The 18,544-nt window shown below is 39.2% G+C and overlaps 1 protein-coding gene across 5 annotated transcripts in view; it reads right to left on the bottom strand.

Annotated features, from left to right (window-relative positions):
* HIVEP2 (HIVEP zinc finger 2) overlaps window positions 1-18,544 on the bottom strand; it is a 205,601-nt gene that overhangs the window by 45,470 nt on the left and 141,587 nt on the right. For 2 of the 5 annotated variants that reach the window (XM_027601254.2, XM_027601255.2), the window contains one exon: window positions 936-1,085. The exons of the other annotated variants lie outside the window; for them this stretch is intronic. The gene's annotated coding sequence lies outside the window, so the exon portion shown is untranslated. The remainder of the gene's footprint in view (window positions 1-935; window positions 1,086-18,544) is intronic. 5 annotated transcript variants of the gene reach the window in all.

Raw genomic sequence — 18,544 nt, 5'->3', positions numbered from 1 at the left:
AGCTCCCTGGTCTCCTGTCTCCCAATACAAGGCTCCTTTTGTGGACCAAATGGAGCCTACAAACCAGTTTTGAGAGAGCATGTGTGGGATTTGCGGGCAGAAGACACAGGTTTAAGATCCCCCTCTCCCGTGGATTGACCTTGAGTGGCTTCCCTTCCTTTATCTAAGCTCGAATTTCCTCATATGTAAAATGGGAATAAAGATGCTGGCCCCACTTGTCTACCCCTCTATTAGTAAGCCAACAATTGAGATGACATACGAAAATCAGCTGTCAATTTTAAATCACCAAATAGTAGATATTGTCGTTGTGGATACTAATGAACAAAGCAGCTTTTTGCTGAAGAAACTAAAACAGAAGACATTTGAAGGCCTGAGCCCTAATACTTCCTACTTCCCCGAGTGCCCTGAGTAAATTCTACCAACACAGTAACCAGTCAGAAAACGTTTACACAATAGACTAATGGGTCTGCTGAATGGTTCATCAAGGTCAGCCCATTTTGAGAGAATAAGGGAGGCAAAAAAATGGAATCCAGGTGAAAAACGGTACAAACTTCAGCTTCCCTCAGTGTCACGCCTTCTTCATGGGCATGCAGGTAGATCTAAGAAGTGGGAAACCCCAACCAAGGTGTATTGTTTTTTTTAAGATTTTATTCATTTATTCAAGACACGGAGATACAGAGAGAGAGAGAGAAAGCATGAGCAGGGGGAGTGGCAGGCAGAGGGAGAGGGAGAAGCAGGCTCCCCACTGAGCCAGGAGCCCAATGTGGGGCTCAATCCCAGGACCCTGGGATCATGACCTGAGCCGAAGGCAGACGCCGAGGCGCCCCCCAACCAAGGTGTTTTAATCATGGCATTTGTGTGATGTCTTTGATAGTAAAGAACAGAGAACCTGACCCAAACTCTCTACGGCAATAAGGTTAACATTGTTGACTCACGATTCTCAGTAGTCCAGGGGTAGTGTGCTTTCGGGCCAAGCTTGATCCAGAGACCTATGAAAGCTTCAGGATTTGGTTTCTTTTATTGAGATTCTTTTGACTCTCTCCCCTCTGTGTGTCAGATTCTTCATGAGGCTGGCCCCTCTCCCCCTAGTATCAATGACAAAAGAGATTCCTGACTTCCTCTCTTCACCACCAAATCAAAGGAAGAGAAAACTTCTCGTGGCTTCTCAGGATGAAAATCTTCTTTCATGTTTGACAGACACTGCCTACTATTACTGAGAAGCTCAATTCAGAATTATTTATAACACTCCTCTTGACAACATCAGAAACAAAGGGAAGGATTTTCCACACATAGATGTACATACTCTTCGGGCACAGCAAGCACATACGTGCACAACAGGAAAACTGTCATTCCGGAATAGCCCTTTGTTTACAATGTTGGGTGACATCATCTCAATTCACTGTCTAAATGATTTGTGCCCATTTTAGCTTAAAGTCCCAATTACTGTCCTTTTGAAGAAAGTATTTCAAATGTATTACTTTTGATGAGTTAACAACTCTTTCCTTTGTTCCATGTCAAATTGTGAAACAATTTAGAACTAAACATTTTAATTCAATTTGGATTCATTTGTGTAGATCAAGTTTAGTCAATGCCTAAAAACATAAAAAAAATAAAAATTCCCTCTCCAGAATTTTCAAGTGTTAACTATTTTACTCTATCTTGTGTCTCATAGAAATCAAACCAAATAACAATATAGTCATTTGAAATTTTCTTTGAGATGTTTTTGTCAGAGAAAATAAGCTGACAAGAATATGAACACCCTCCATTTATAGTAAACCGTTGGTGAGGAGGTACTATTTATAAATGTTTTCCATATGATGTGCTTATGTTTTTGGGTTCTGAGTACTATGCCCGTATTGTTTCTTTTCTCTTACTTTTTTTCTTATAAGTAAGGAGTTCCACCCTCCGTCCCCTTCTCTTTATGAAAAAAAAAAAAGGAAAATCTATTTTATGAAACAAGTCATGATAGCAGATACTGAAGTAAGGTTTCCAACAACCTTATTCACTACACTGCCCTCCTATTCACTTCTCTCCAGTTTCTGGGGGGAAAAAATGGATCTTATTGTTAATACCTTTGAAGAGAAGGGATGACAACAGTCAAAAAGGCCACGGTCAAAACATTAAAAAAAAAAAAAGCTTAGGGTAAATGTGCTATGTGTGTTTAAAGGCAGAGCCCTATCATTTTTATAGACTAAGTATCACTAAGCAAAAATGAATATTTAAGAGTTTTTAAAGGTGTCAGTGATTCCCTACAATTTTTTTAAAGATTTATTTATTTATTTTAGAGAGGGAGAGATGAGCAAGCAGGTGGAGGGACAGAGGGAAGGAGAGAGAGAGAACCCTTAAGCAGATTCCCAGCTGAGCACAGAGCCCAATTTGGAGCTCAATCTCAGGACCCTGTTTTTATTGTTTTTTATAAAGTAAAAATTATTAAATAGAGTATCGATGTAAGAATTTCTGTATGTGTGCATTATATATATATATATATATATATATATATATATATATATATATGAAATGATTAGCCATAAAATATAACTCATTTCTTGGAAAGAAATGAAAGAAAGAAAAGAAAGTCATCCAGGTCCCCAGAGCAGCCCACGAGGAGCACCTAAGTCTCTCAAAAAGCACATGGGAATATGAATCTTGTCAACTTCAGGGAGAGACATGCTTCCATGAGGGACTAAAACACCAAGAAAAAGGAGAGAGAGAATGCATCAGGCATTATCTTTTTGAGCATTGTGTCCTCTGACCCTATAGAATAGTAACTGAAAATTAATGAATTTCTGGTCACTAGTGGTTGGTTTCAAAATCAACTAATTAGTTGGAAAATTAACACTTGCTAAAAGCAATCCCACCCCACCCCACCCTGCCAAAAAAATTATCAAAGTTCCAAACATCAGAGCTCTGTCAGTTGGCTTCCTATCGTGCAAGCTGAAACTGTAGCTGAAGTTCAGGGTGGTAGAGGGGCAAACTAGTGACACCAGAAAGTGGGGAAACCTCTGGGCTAAGACCTGGTTAGCAGGAGAGAACAGTCCCCTTGCAGGCTAGTAAGGAATGATACATCAAGGCCAAGCCCCTGACACTCAGCCCCTGACCCAGACCCACTGATTAGTCTGAAATTTATTCACCTTCACCTTGTACATGAAAATCCACCTATCTGGGGCACCTGAGTGGCTCAGTCGTTAAACGTCTGCTTTTGGCTCAGGTCATGATCCCAGGGTCCTGGGATCGAGCCCTGCATCGGGCTCCCTGCTCAGCGGGGAGCCTGCTTCTCCCTCTCCCACTCCCCCTGCAACTGTGTTCCCCCTCTCGCTGTGTCTCTCTCTGTCAAATAAATAAATAAAATCTTAAAAAAAAACAAAAACAAAAGAAAATCCACCTATCACTTAATGTCAATGAATAATGGCTTCTCTTCAAATGCAGGTCAAACAGCTAAAGTCAATTTCCACCCCTCCCCCCCCAATATGTTAAAAACCTTGTTGTTGCCCAAGAACTTTCCCAGAAGTCTGATTAAGCAGCAAATATTTTCCCTTTTCTTCAGACTTAGTGTCTGGGTTGCAACACAACTGGATGGCAGCAAAAAAAAAAAAAAAAAAAAAAAACCAACTTGGAAAATGTCTGCATTTGACTGGTGTGAAAAAACTGTCTTAAGCACTCACAAATAATTGAGGCACAGAACCTAGGAGAGAAAATGTCACCACATTCAGCTGCAGAAGTGTGTCTCCATTACTGCAATTTTTAGATACTTATCAACCTTCAATGAACATTGATGATATATTAGTCATTATTAAATGGCACCTTTGCCTCTACCATACAAAGTGCAGAATTCGAGTTTAATAAGGTGGCATTCCAATTGCCAGATGGCAGCTCCCCTTGATTTACGTTTCTCTATGAAACATTTGAGTCCTTTCCAAGAGACTCACCTCAAGCATCTAAGTATTTGGCCTTCATTTCTATATATACCCAATATGCTTAGAGATAAGAAAGGCATGACTGATCATAATGAATAAATTTATATATGAAAATTTATAAAAAGAACACATTTTCTTAATACTTAGAGCATCTATTTGATGAGAAAGACTTCAACTTGCTTTTCAATTTCAAATTTTTCCATTTTTCAAATTTCAATTAAATTTAAAACCGTAAGATAAAATCTTACAAGTGGCTTCCTTTCAATATCCTGAGAGACGATAAGGAGAAGAAAAGGGAGAATTTAGGAGATTTAGGAAGAAAAGTTCCAAAAAGTGCATGGAAAGTATTAATGTCTACAGAAAGAATTTAAAGAACTGATTCTCTTTCCCCAAACTGGAAATATCCTTCTGTTTGAGTACTGAGTGTCTCTCCCTGAGTTAACTACAGGCAATCCAAACAGAAATTGTCATCTCTACCAAACAATAGCTTTAGAGCCATCATATCCTTTGCTGCTTCATGTTAACGAGTAAATAGTAGCATTGTTTGACAAAGACTGGTTACATAGTGATCATTATGGAGAAGCCTCCCCACTTTGAACAGACTGAGGCGGGCAGGAGCACCTTCACTGTGTGGCGTGGAGAACCACAGGCATACACAAGGGCCGGCCAGATGGCTCATACAGTGGCTCAGTCTGCCCTTCCATACTGTTCGGATGATGTCTGCAGATCGGCACTAAAGCTCACCAACTAGGCACTAAAGCAGTGGCCAGTATCAAAGAAAGTGAGAACGAGGGGCACAGAGAGCCACAGCTATAGGATAACATGAAAAGAACACTGGGCTACAGAAGTACCAGTACACTTTAAAATACGTTATTTCACTGAATTCTCATGAGAACATTGAAACAACTTTTTTCCAGCTGAGAAGGTTCGATAAGGCCAAAGGCCAAACAGATAGTAAATGTCGGAAAGAGGATTTTAAACTAATTGTCTTTTACTTGGGAACCCCAATATTCCCACTGATCCATGGCCCCTCTCCTTCAGCACACTAACTCAGCTCCCCTGTTTATGTAGCTCTGGATAAATCACTTAAAATTAGTGGGCCTTGGTTTCTCCACCTGTAAAATGGACATCGTAATTCCTGCCCTGCTACCTTCCTTAGATATTTTAAGAATTAAACGAATCCACATATATGGAAATAATATTAAAATGGAAATCACTAGGTCATGGGAAGATCTGAATGCTACATTCACAACCCTTCTCAGTCACTGTTTTATAGGTATCTTCACCACAGGCTTTCTGTGTCATGACTTAAGTTCTAACTTAGGATTTTGATACTTCACAGATACAGGGAGGTATCTGGTTTATTGTTATTCATCTTTAAGTCTAAGTATATCCTTCCTCCCTGAGGTATCCCAAGTCTTCTGTGATCCCCTACTAATGATTCATCACAATGTGCCATCGTTTTGATGTACTTATCTCTCAGACTAGAATGGGAGGCTTTTGGAGGCTGGAATTCTATCTGTATTTTGTTAATGTGTTACTATTAGCTGCCATAGCAAACAAAATCTAAAATGCATAGTTGCTTATTCACAATAGCAGTACAAAAGAGTCCTGATGGATGCCTCCTCTCAATCCAAGAACCCAAGCCCCTATGGCCCACCAACTACAACAAGGATTCCGAGGCCACCATGATTACCCGGCTTCAAGCTGGCAAGAGGGGGAAGACATGGAGGGTCATCCTTGGGCGGGTTTTAGGAGTCAGGCACTAATGAGGCACACAGCATTTCCACTCACATTCCATCCACTAAGACTCAGCCACATGGCTCACTAACTGCAGGAGAGATTGTGAAATGCAATCTAACTATGGGCCCCAGAAGAACAGGATGCAGGTTTGGTGAACAGCCAGTCAGGCTCTGCCACGCTTATAATAGAAACTTCAAAGATACTTCCTAAAGGAACCACAAGTACACCCAAGTCTTGGCCACATAGATATGAAGGGGTAAAAAAAGAACTATATGTAAAGTATATAGTATTTAGATCTAATTCACTTAAACTTCACTGATTCACTGCTTCTGTTCCTTTTCCTAATATACCCAAACCCAGTATGAAGGATGAAAAACTACATCATCAAAAGAAAAAATAAAAGCATCATAAGCAAAACCCTAAGTTTCAAAAAAAAAGAATCACCCCATAATAAGGGAATATTACAGAGACAAAATTCACTAGCAATACATAAAGGAGAGATAAAACATGACAGAGTCCACTTGCTGTTTAATTTACTAGAGAATTCTACACTTTTATAATACTAAGAGGTAAAGTCCTGTCATGTTTCTGTAGCTAAGTAAGACTCTACAACATAAAACTCTGATGTTGATGCTTTAATATCTAAGTGGTTTTAATTATCAGTTAAGTTTAAAAACTAATCAAATGCATGGATGAAAAAGACACTTAAAATTCTTGTTGTAAGTAAAGTCACTAAAGTATACCAAGAATGAATGCATGGTCTTTTAAAGCCATCATACGAACCTTTGTAGTAGGTGAAGTACTTTTTAGATGTCTGCATTTGACCAAGTCAAGATTGTTAGTGTATTTAATTCTTACTAAAAGAAACCTATCAAGTATAAGTTTAAACTCCATTCAAAAAGTAAGCCCATATGCCAGTGTTTCCTCATCACCTAGAAGTTTCAGGTGATAAAATGCCATGCTTTCTGCTCAAATCCAGAGAATCGCTTTCCTTTAGTGGAATTGCTTCACCACACAAGCTCTCAAAACAGGCTTATTTCTGCTATTTTTCTGACTATATTTTAAAAGAAAAATGACCTCGGTTTCGCAGATGCTGGTGAAATAATAACAGTTGCACAGGCAAGGCGTATAATTAGTTGAAAAAGAGGGTAAAAAAAGACTTCACCTACACTACGTGGGCACAAAGACTTAGGATGAAGTGTGAAACAGCTGCTGTCTGGATCTTGCACAGCTGTAACTGGCACGGAGGCAAAAGCACCAGCTACACATGAGTGCACACAAACACACGTCACTTGGAACACAAAGAGAAGAAATCCTTCCTAAACTCAAGCGAGCGCAGACGCCTATACTGAAAATAAACGCAGTAGTTACCTTCACCCCATAGGTGGCCAATATCAGGACAGAGCATAGACAGGAGAGAGAACAATGAAGTGATTCTTCCCTTCCAATCAAGAGCTGCCCAAATCGCAGAGAAGGAACCTCTCTTCTTTGGCACCCTGTGTGTGGAATGCTGCCCTTCATTAACCCACGTCCTCAGGGATGGGAGCCTGGAAGGACTGGAAAAGGAACCAAAGTTTCTCATTTCTTTCTTTCTTTCTTTCTTTTTTTAATTTTATTTATTTGACAGAGAGAGACACAGCTAGAGAGGGAACACAAGCAGGGGGAGTGGGAGAGGGAGAAGCAGGTTTCCCATGGAGCAGGGAGCCCGATGTGGGGCTCGATCCCAGGACCCTGGGATCATGACCTGAGCCGAAGGCAGATGCTTAACGACTGAGCCACCCAGGCGCCCCAAGTCTCTCATTCTCATATCAACCTTTGTTGAACTCCTAAGGGTTTCAACTTCTAAGTGGACAGAGCTCTTAAGCATGAATATCAAAAGCTATTTTTTTACCTGTTTTCACAATCGCTTTTGATTATTTTATGACATCTGTGAGCCAGTTTGCAATGAGTGCAGTGAACTCCAGTTCAAATTTTAATTGCACCCGGAAGCACAATACTGGTTTATTCTTACCCAACATGTATAAATTCTAATGGGAAGATTTGTTCACAACTTTAACAATCATGTCTTAGTGGTGAAGAGCTCAAAGGACTTGGGAATAATTATAAATGAATACTACATATGGTGGTGGTCCGGCCACTCATTCAAAAATTGCATCAATACAGAACCAGATTGATTGTCCCACAGAGGCTGAGTTTTGGAAGTTTATAGAGAACAACAGGTTCACACTCTCCTGATCTAGCTTGATACCAGGATAAATTTTCGAATATCAAGGTACACAGTTCTGGTCCCTTTGGGACCAGCAAGATAATGAAAATGTGTGGAGTGGCACAGTGAACACATGAGGAAGAGCAGTATCCAAGAACCCACTGAAAAATGAACATCTAGACTTCGTGTGAATTTATGTGATGGACTGTTTGTGACCTCCCCCACTCCCCAAATTCATAAGTTGAAATCCTAAGTTCCACTGGGAGATGGAGTCTTTGGGAGGTAATTAGGTCATGAGGGTGGAGCCCTCATGCTGGGATTAATGCCCTTATAAGACGGGAGAACTTGCATCCTCCCGTTCTCTCTCTGCCATGAGAGGATACAGTAAGTTGGCCATCTGTAAACCAGAAAGAAGGCCTTCCCCAAGAACTCAACCATGCTGGCACTCTGACCTGGGACTTCCAGACTCCAGAACCGTGAGAAATAAATGTTTGTTGTTTATGCCAGGCTCTGGTACTTCTGTTATAGCAGCCCGAGTGATTAAGACAGATGGTTAATGGGATAAGGGCAAAGCTGACGTTCTTCTAAGAAATTAGGGCAACCTAATAAGAACATTTGCCTGAATATAAGGCCACTTCATCTCAGCGTGGTTAGAAAGGCTGAAGGAATCACCACAGGGTAAGTGCTAGGAAATTATTTTGAATAGACTTGAGAAAGATGAATGGAGAACATCAGTCCTTTAAATTTGACTACAAAATTTCAGCCCTTGTCCAAAAAATAAAGAACAAAAAGAAGAAACACATACTCAACAAAATTTCTTAACATTGTACTAACTGAATGTCACTTTGTATGATGCTAGATTGTGAGGTATCCATCCTTTAAGATAAACTATATGCAAAATGTACACCAGGTAACTGAATAAGAAGATGTGTTGTAAACAGAAGAGGAATTATGTGGGTTGGCAAGGGCCAGCAGGCATCCTTAGGGAAATAAGGAGCCAGAGAAGCAAGATAAGCATGGTAGGTGACCTTGTGTCACTTCTCCTAGCCAGCCCCAGCCTACAGGGTATAGCCTGTACTCTCCATGCAGGGAAAGGGAAACAAGTAACACCAGTGTTCCTTTTAAAGGAGCCCTCCAACTCCTCCCCATCCTCAGAGATTCCAACAAGCCTCAGAGACTATAATGGTAAAAAGCCAGGTGCCCCTCCACCTAAAACAGGAAGCTTTCGCACAGAACTTGCTCTTCCCTTAGTGGGAAGACAAGAAGGGAGAGGAAAAGGGGCCATGCCTTCATTTGTCCTTCACTTGCTCTCTGATCAAGTAGGGCAAAGTTTTACAGAAAGACATCTTCAACTTTACTTCTGGAAGCAGAGCTTATTCAGAAAAAAAGGCTACATGGGAACAGTTTCCAGAATAGGTCTGAGAAGGCCAGGTGTCTCCTGACCTAGCTCTATTCTTTCATAAACTTTCTGAGTTCATTTTCAGGCATACTAGAGCTCTTCAGACTCTAGATATATTTTATTATGCCATCTACAAAGCATCCAAGAGGAATTTGGTAGAGATTGATGACACACAACTTACGTGAGATGCCCAAATCCTCACCAATCACTCATTTGTTCAACAAGTATGTATTGAGTACATACCATATTTTAGGTGCTGTGCTTGGTCTCTGGTCTACACTGGGAAATAAACAGACATGAGCTCTGCCCTAGAGAAATTCTGTCTGGTGGACAAACCTCCCATCATAAGTTAAAACTACTATTCTCCATTTGCATATAGTTTAATATATCTATACATTAATGGTTTCATTAAAAAGGCAGCTTTTAGATCATGGTCAATACCATTAGGACCTTAGCACCTATTGGGTCACTGTTTTGTAGATGTGCCCTCATCCCAACATACTGTTAGTACTCCCAGCACACTCAGTAGAGTTTGGAGAAATAAGATATGAAATGGTTTGTATTCTCAAGTAGCTTACAATCTCCTTTAAGAGACAATATATCTATATGAAATATAAATAACAATACAATTGGAAGAGTACCATGAACAATTCCAAACTGCAAATATTCTATAAATAGGGTGCCCATAAAATTTATTATCCAAACCATTGCATTTTTCAGAGCAAAAGGGGGCGCTATTAATACTTAATACTGGGACTTTCCTTGGCAAATCAGAATGTGTCACTTTTTCAATAAATCCCTTTTTCGGGGATTAATTCTGCAACCTAAAAACCAAATTTAGTTCCTTCCTCAAAGAAATATTAATGGAATATTTATTATATTTGAAACACTATGCTAGGCTCTTTTAGAGGTAGGCTTTAGGGAAAAGCTCACAAAGATAAAATACAATGCTTATTCCCAGAGAAGACATAAAAATTGCTCACGTGTTCTGAATACATATCATGGGACAGATAACCCAATGCTAAGCCTTTTGCATACATTATCTCATTTAACCATCAAAACAATCCTAGGAGGTAAGTGGTATTACTCCCATTTTACAGATGAGGCTTATAGTGGTTATGTAACTTATCCAGGGTCACACAGATTGTAAGGAGTGGACATTATAACCAGGTATGTCCCACTGCAATGCCTCAGCTCTTAGTCTATAACAAGTACTACAAGAATAATCCAAAGGAGGAAAAATTGTATTCGTGGTTGGAGTAATGACGGATGGCTGAATGAAGGACAGTGGTATTAGACACGGACCTTGACGAGTTAGAAGTCTTTTAAAAACAGTTATTAGAGGGGAAAGCAATCCATGGAGATGGAACAATGAACCAATAGCTTAGAGGCGGGAAATAGTGGGTGAGCAAGAAGAAGTCAACTTGGCTAGTACTTTGTACTTTTGAATAGAGAAATTGAGAACTGTAGACTGGGAAGGTCAGCTGAGGCCATCCTGCCTTCATGTTTAATTTAAGCAAATATGAAACTCAGTTTGCATGCCCGGAGTACACTCCATATTTAATTTGCATTGAGGATGACCAGTGCATCTAGATCAAGATATCTTGAAAGCAGAGTGCCTCATAAAGCTGGGCTAAAGTGGGCAGCTAGAAGGAAGACTAACAGACATGTGTATCATCAAAGACAGGCAAGAATGCCAACTTGGGGCTGGACAGGGTCCTGGGAAATCCCTGTAAGTTAAAATTATGTGAATCAAACTTTATTTTTCCAGAGAAACAATGTTATAATGAGGGCAACATTTCATATCAATATTCTAATAAGAAGCACCCCAAATACTGTAGCAAGGTCCCATAATTTCTATTTATTTAAGAATAATACTTTCAATGTGTACATATAAATTAAACAGAGGGTGTTACAGTCATCATCTTAATGAACTGAAACCATCCCTAGAAACAAAGCCTCTGTAGGACTGGTGGGACTACAGGTACTATGGGACTAGAGGCCAAAGTGATTCCCAGGATGAAAGCTATGCACAAGGCCACAAAGCCCACCAGGTGGAGGAAAACAGCCATGGACAGAGGGAGTGACCAGTGGCCCCAAACCTGTGGAGTCATTTGGGCAAACTGCCTGGGGTAATGGGGGCTAATGGAGAGCTATAGGGGTGTCTCCCTATCTCCAAGGCTCCTCCCCCACCGACTTAACCCACACACCATGGCTGGCACAGGAAGCTTCCCAAAACAATATCTCTAATCTTATTGTTCACCTGCTCAAAAACTTTCAGTGACTCCCCAATTCCCACCAAGTTCCAATCTCCAGGACTGTCATTTATGACCCTCCAGAATCTGGTTCTTATCTGTCTATCCAACCTAATCTTCTACGACATCTATCCCAATAATTTAGGCTGTAGAAAAGATGGCTTAGTCATTATTCTTGAGCATGACCATTTCCCATCTTTATGCCCTTGTTCAAGTCGTGAGCTCTGTTTGGCAAACTCTCATCATCTCCATCTTGATCTCTCTACCTACTATACACAAGATCTAGCACATGTGTCTGCTCTTCCACAAAGCCTGATATGTAAAAAATGCTCTGTATATATCTGTTGGATGGATGGATGAATGGTTGGATGGATGAATAAATGAATCTCTTAGCTGGTAGTCATCATTCCTTTGTCAGTGTACCATAGTACACTTCTGTTCCTTTTATGAAGCTCTCTGCATGCTCCCTTCTTTCATAAACACCTGAATACAGTTCTTCTCTCCCTCAATACATGGAAGGCCCTTGAAGTGTGAATTATACTCATCTTTGTATCCCACCCAACTCCCAGTTCAAGGTCTTTTATAACATATGTGTTTTAAGATATAAGAAATAAAGCGATGTGGTGTACTTAGCAGCAGGTGGCAAATGTACATAATGGCAAATTTAATACATGTGAAAGGTAGTCTAGGTACAAATGAGTACTTCAGTCAGTAAATGGGACTGGGTTAGCCTTAACTACAAGTAGACAAAGGTTAGGTCTCTAGTCTGAAGTTAACTTTTGTCAGACAGTCATGGTCATCACCTTCTACTTCTTCAAACCTCCATCTCTTCCTTGACACCGTCTAAGAAACTTCTCCCCACCATACTCCCCCAAAGATTCTAGGTATCCCTCTTCATGCTCCCTAGGCACTGTGTGCATGAACACTTCAAAAGCAAGGCTGGCACACTATGGTCTAACTCCTGCTCCCTGTATCTCTCCTCAGTGCAAAGAAGTCAGCTTTACTCATCTCTACAATCCATCATCCCGAGAGCAGGATCTGGCCCATATTTGGTTTTCAATAAAAGTTTCTTAGTAAGTGCTTTACTTTAGAAGTACCTAGTTTATGTACTAAATACTACTACTAAGTACATTCATCACTGTTGACAAACCTAGGATATGTTGCTAAATCTGTTAGCGTAGTAGAACTTAACTTGACATCAGCTCTGCTTCTTACCAGGGATGTGATCTTGAACAAATCACTTGCATCTCTGGGCTGATTTCCTAATGTCTCCCATGAAGATAAAAGTACCCATCCTGCAGGCTATGGTGAGAGCTAGAGGTTATGTAAATAAGACACATAACACAGTTTCTGGCAATTGATTTGTGCTTCATTCTGACAGCAATTGCAAGTATTACGTTAAGAGGACAGGTAAAAGTAAATATTGATATATAATTTTTTCAATAAACATATAATTTTTTAAATGTTCAGTGTTTTTTTTTAAATCAAACATAAAAATTTGATTTAGCAACCCATACAGACATAGACTACATCCTTGGGGCTATACATTATTTATCATGCTTCCAGTAAGAATGCCAATCCAAACGACAAAGAAAATATGATGGAATTTTAGGGGCTGTATTGAGCTGATGGAAAAACATGCAAAATATGGCACAAGAGGTAAGGTTTAAGGTCTGTCTTCAATCTGATTTCTGTTCCATGGTTCGCCAAGGATAATTAAAAAAAAAATCAGTGGGGAGGAAAGAGGATGTTTTCTCAACATTAAATATTTAAAGTGGATCGATAAGAGCACTTCATATCAAGAATTCTTCATCAGTCTCCATGACTCCCAGACATTAAATATGTAAGTGGTACATATGTATGCCATATTGAGAAAAACCAATGAGGAAAATGTGTATCTGACACAGTTTCCAAAGAAAAGAATCTAGTGTCTAGCTTCCTGTGTAAACAGATGTCATCACATTCAAAGAACAGAACATCAGGAAATTCTCTGGAAGATGTCTATGTTTTCATAAGGGTGTGTGTGTATGTGTGTGTGTGTGAGAGAGAGAGAGAGAGAGAGAGATTGAAATCTGATAGCATTCCACCACAGAATGACCTCAGAAGCACTATAAGACAAATCATTAAAAATGCAACACATGTAAACTCTCTTCCCTTGTAGATGCAGAGAGGTTAGTGAAAGCAAAGTGATCATTTAAGATCAATTTAAGAAACCTGGATTCTTACAAATAGGAGAAAGTAGGTGGATTTGTCCAAACCACGCTATTTACATTTTCTAAACCCTATCATTTTGTGCAATGGCTAAAATTTCATGCATGTCACAAGTCTTTCCCCTCCTCCCCCACCACACAATGTGGCTGCTTTTAATAATGTCAGATTGAAAATAAGAGAAGAAAAAGCCATTATTTTGAAATCTCACAAATTCACAACTGAATTTAAGTCACACAACTTTTAGTTTAAGTATTTAAAAATGGATAAATGTTTTCCAAAAGGAAGAGCCAGCAATACTTTGCATCATGCTATGAAAATACTTCCTAACACATTCTCTCAACAAAGATTTCACAAACTTAACTCCCTATGATAGGTGTGTACATTAGGTTAAATCCTTTATTTAGTGATTATCTAATAGTGCCTTGAATTCTTCAGGTTAATGAATATTATGTAAATGAGTAAATAAGTACTAAAATAGGCCTTGACTCTGCCTCAGGATCAACATGGAATAGCAGGCACCAGAGTTATTCTCCTGCCTACAAAGCACTACAAAGCTAGACAACAAATATGAAACAACAGCTCTCAACATACTGGACACCCAACACAAATGACAGGGATTCCCAAGAGAAGGGAAGCCAATGAGGTGAGTCCTAAATTACCCCAGATTACTACCCAGAGAAAGTTTTCACCATGGTCAGGAAGGGGAAACTTAAGAAGAGACCAGTGATCTCCTCAAGTTGAAGAAATGGACATGGGAGTGCTGGAAACCTAAAGTGTCTGGAAATCACACACAGAGCTTGGTGAGGATTGCACTGTAGAAAGAGAGCTCCAGAGATCAAGGATCCAATAGGATACTGACCAGCATACATATATGAAGAAACCACACACAGGAGAAACACCACTAAAAGTTTGAGAGGGAACAGTGCCCAGTACTCACAAAGGGCCAAGAAGAGTGCCCATTCCCAACAGTCAGAGTGGATAGCCTCATAATTTATGAAGCCATCAATTAGAGTGTTAAGAAGGGTCTCAGTTTGGGTTCAGGGGTGGAGGTGGGGATTAACCCTAGACTAAATGCTGCCCTAGTCCTACCTAACAAAAGCTTAAAAGCAAGATCTGAAAGGACCAAACTATTTGCCCAAGCTCAAGAATATTTTTAGGAATACAGAAGTCTCTAGTACCCAACAAGGTAAAATTCTAGCATCCAATAAAGAATTACCAAGCATGCAAGAAAGCAGAAAAATCTGACTCATAGAGAGGAGAAAAGTTAACGGATCGACACAGACCCAGGAATGACACTGATGACAGAATTAGTAGAAAAGGCCATTGAAGGTTCTAGAGGGGAGGGGGGTGGGGGGATGGGTTAGCCTGGTGATGGGTATTAGAGAGGGCACATGTTGAATGGAGCACTAGGTGTTATACGCAAACAATGAATCATGGAACACTACATCAAAAACTAATGATATAGTGTATGGTGATTAACATAACATAATAAAATTAAATTAAAAAAAAGAAAGTTTCAAGGTGTAAAAAAAGTTATTTTAATTATATTGCATATGCTCAAGAAACTAGAGTGAAGAATAAATATGTTAAGTAGTAGCAACATGCTAGACATAAGAAAGGCCCTTACCTTGAACTTCTACAGAGGACAACTTCAAAATCTGGGAAGAAAAATACACTGGGTGGCAGATTCAACACTACAGAAGACTACTGAACTTGAAGACATAACAATAGAAATTATTTAAAATGAAACAGAGAGTGGAAATACTTGGCCCTACTCAAAGTCCATAGTTCCAAAACTGTGGACTGTAAGTTAAATGAGGCCAATTGTCTGGAAGCTGAGATAAAATTCATATATAGTTGAAGATCCACTTAACACTATGAAAAGAAAGTGCTTATTTTTCTATTAATAAAAGTATATGACTTTATAGACTAGTCACTTTATAATCTTTCTCTTGAAGGTTATACACACCTGCTAAAGAACCTTAAATGAGGACTAACAAAACTTATAAATAACTTTAGTTTTAAATAACTAGTATGACTTCACCAGCTATATATATTATACATATAATATATGCATATAACGTATATATATTGCAATAATAAAAACCCATGGGCAGACTATTATTTTTCAGTAATTGTAGACAATTATATTAATGCAATCAAAACTATTAGGAGGCCTTATTTCACTTGAAGAATTAATGTTCTTTGTCTTTTTTTATCGAGTTTCTAACTGAACCATCTTTTGGTTCATCTACATCTCCCAGTTTCTGTTGTTGAATATTCTGAATTCTGAAAATATCATTCACACTCAAGATTTCATTACTCGATATGCATTGATGACACACATATTTAGTAAATTCTCCTTAAATTTGCCCCTTTAGTGTAATAAGAAATAGCATATTGTTAAATCGTTTAAATTCAGTAATGTATAAACTACAAGACATTTAAATCTGATTCCTCATCATCAATTCAGATGATTTATCACAGAACATAAGTTCAGCATCTCTTCACAATCCTTCCTTTACTATTTTATTGAATGTTTAGCAGGCCCATGCTGGTCACTGGAAATAGAATGATGAATAAGACACAACTCTCAAAGAGTTTATGCTCTAGGGTCAGATGGGAGAAAATAATTGCACACCATATGTGTGGTCAAGTATGGACAAAGTTCTATGGGGACAGCAGTGAGAAGGTGACTAACTGCCAGGGTGAGGGATGAGGGAAAAGAAGAGGAAGAAAAACTCCACAAGCGAGGTAACCTTTACACCTGGAATTATCTGTGGAAATTTACCTAATGGAGAAACCGGAAGTGACACTTGAGGGAGAGGAACTAGCAGCTATAAATGCACAGAAGCATAAGGAAAGGAGATAGAGTTTAGGGATAAACAAATGTGGGTTTATAAGTATAAAGTTATGTGTGGTATAATAGTGAGATGAGAGAAATGATTTGGGAGCTAAAAAGTGGGTCAAGATATAAAGTACCTTGTATATTATGGTAAGGACTTTGGATTTTATCCTAAAGCAGAAGGAAGTTTTCTCTGTCAGGAACAAAACAGCTTAGGAGGCAGTGTGGAGAACATCCTGGAGGTGGTTGGTCCTTAAGGCAGGGGCATCGGTCAAGAGTCTCCAGCAATTGCTCAAGGAAACACAATGAAGAACTGAATGGGGCACAGGGAGGAGCTGCAGCTTAAAGGGGTGTTTATGAAGAAGAACCAATGGAATTTGAGAATTAGTTGTGTGTGTCTGTGTGACATGAAGGTGAGGAAGGAGTAAAGAGTAATTCCAGGGTTCTAGCTTGAATAACTTACAGGGATGGTGAGGCTTTTAATGGAAAGAGGGAGGAGGGAAAGCCTTAAAGGGAAAATACAATTCTGGATGTGTCAAATATGACATTTATTTGGGCTACTTAAGCAGAGACATCTAGTATATAGTTGGAGGTGTAGAAGTAAGAAACTAGAGCTTTCACTACAGAACAAGTAGTCAAAGAAATGAAAGAGGATACAGACATTCAGTCCTTATGAATATGTAAAGTGAAAAAGCCCTATGACGGAACACAGCACTGTCATGCCTACTGGGCTGATGGAGGGGAGAACCAATGACAGAGATACAGAGAAGGACTAGCTGGAGAGGCAGGGTGAGAGTGGTATGAAAACCAATGCAGGAGAGAATTTCAAGGAGGAGAGAGTCACGTGTCACAGAAAAGTCATAATAAGTAAGAAATGAAAAATGTCCACTAATGAAAAGATCATTGGTGTCTTTAACAAGAATAATTGCAGTGGGGTAGAGCTGTTGAAGCCAGATTCCTATGAAGACATGAGGTAAAGAACCTGACATCACTAATACAGATTGATCTTGAAGAAAATCATTGATGGAAGGCCTAGTCAATAGATTACATGAATATTAATAATTATGATTTTAAAAGTAATTATGGAGACCTACTATCTGTCAGGCAGTATACTGAGCACTTTACATACATCAACTTTAATTCTAGAAAACTTAGATGTTCTAAAGCGTTCTTTCTGTAATGCCAAATTTCCATCAAATTGCTAATCTTCTAAGCAAAATATCCAGTTTGGTTATCTGTACTTTAAGAATAAGGACGGTGTCTTACAGGTTTTTTTTGGTCCCATCCAGTAAAGTTTAAGGGATGTAGTAAAAACTCAATATCCTTTAAAACTCTTAAAAATATATTGAGTGCTTGCCATATGCATGACTTCATATAGACATTAGAGAATATTTTTATTACACTATCCAATTCTACACAAGTTTAGAGGCTCATTGAAGAGACAAGACATGCAAGTGAAAATTTAAATTACAGCTTTAAACATCAATTAAGTGCCACTACATTTATAATAGTACGATATGAGCTCAGTAAAGGAGAGATTGCTATGAGCTAGTGTTGTGAAAGAAATATTTATGCAGCTGGTAGGAGTTAAATAAGGGCTTGAAAATTCTGACAGGAAGAGACAAGGCTTTCCAGGGGTGGAAATGCCTGGATGAAGGAATGGTTGTGCATCTCATCAGAGCCAAGAATTCACAGCCAAAGATTTATTGAGCAAAATCTTCAACCATATTGCTCTTTGCCCTGAGTTCAGCCCATTTCCAACATGTATTTTTTTTCCTTCTCTATCTATCCTAAATTCATCTCTTTATCTATATCTCACGAGCACAAGCCTCTGTTCATACTGTTTCAACTATGACAATCCCCTCATCACTCAAGTTCACACTGTTAGCACCTCAGTGGATCCTCAATACTACTTCTGAAGTCCCCTCCATGGTTCTGGTTTGCAAATCACCTCCTCCAGGGTGCAGGGAG

This window comes from Zalophus californianus, chromosome 7 (genome assembly GCF_009762305.2).
Source record: "Zalophus californianus isolate mZalCal1 chromosome 7, mZalCal1.pri.v2, whole genome shotgun sequence".
Taxonomy (NCBI): domain Eukaryota; kingdom Metazoa; phylum Chordata; class Mammalia; order Carnivora; family Otariidae; genus Zalophus; species Zalophus californianus.
The sequence above is the reverse complement of the archived record's forward strand: the minus strand, read 5'-3'. Positions and strand labels throughout refer to the sequence as shown.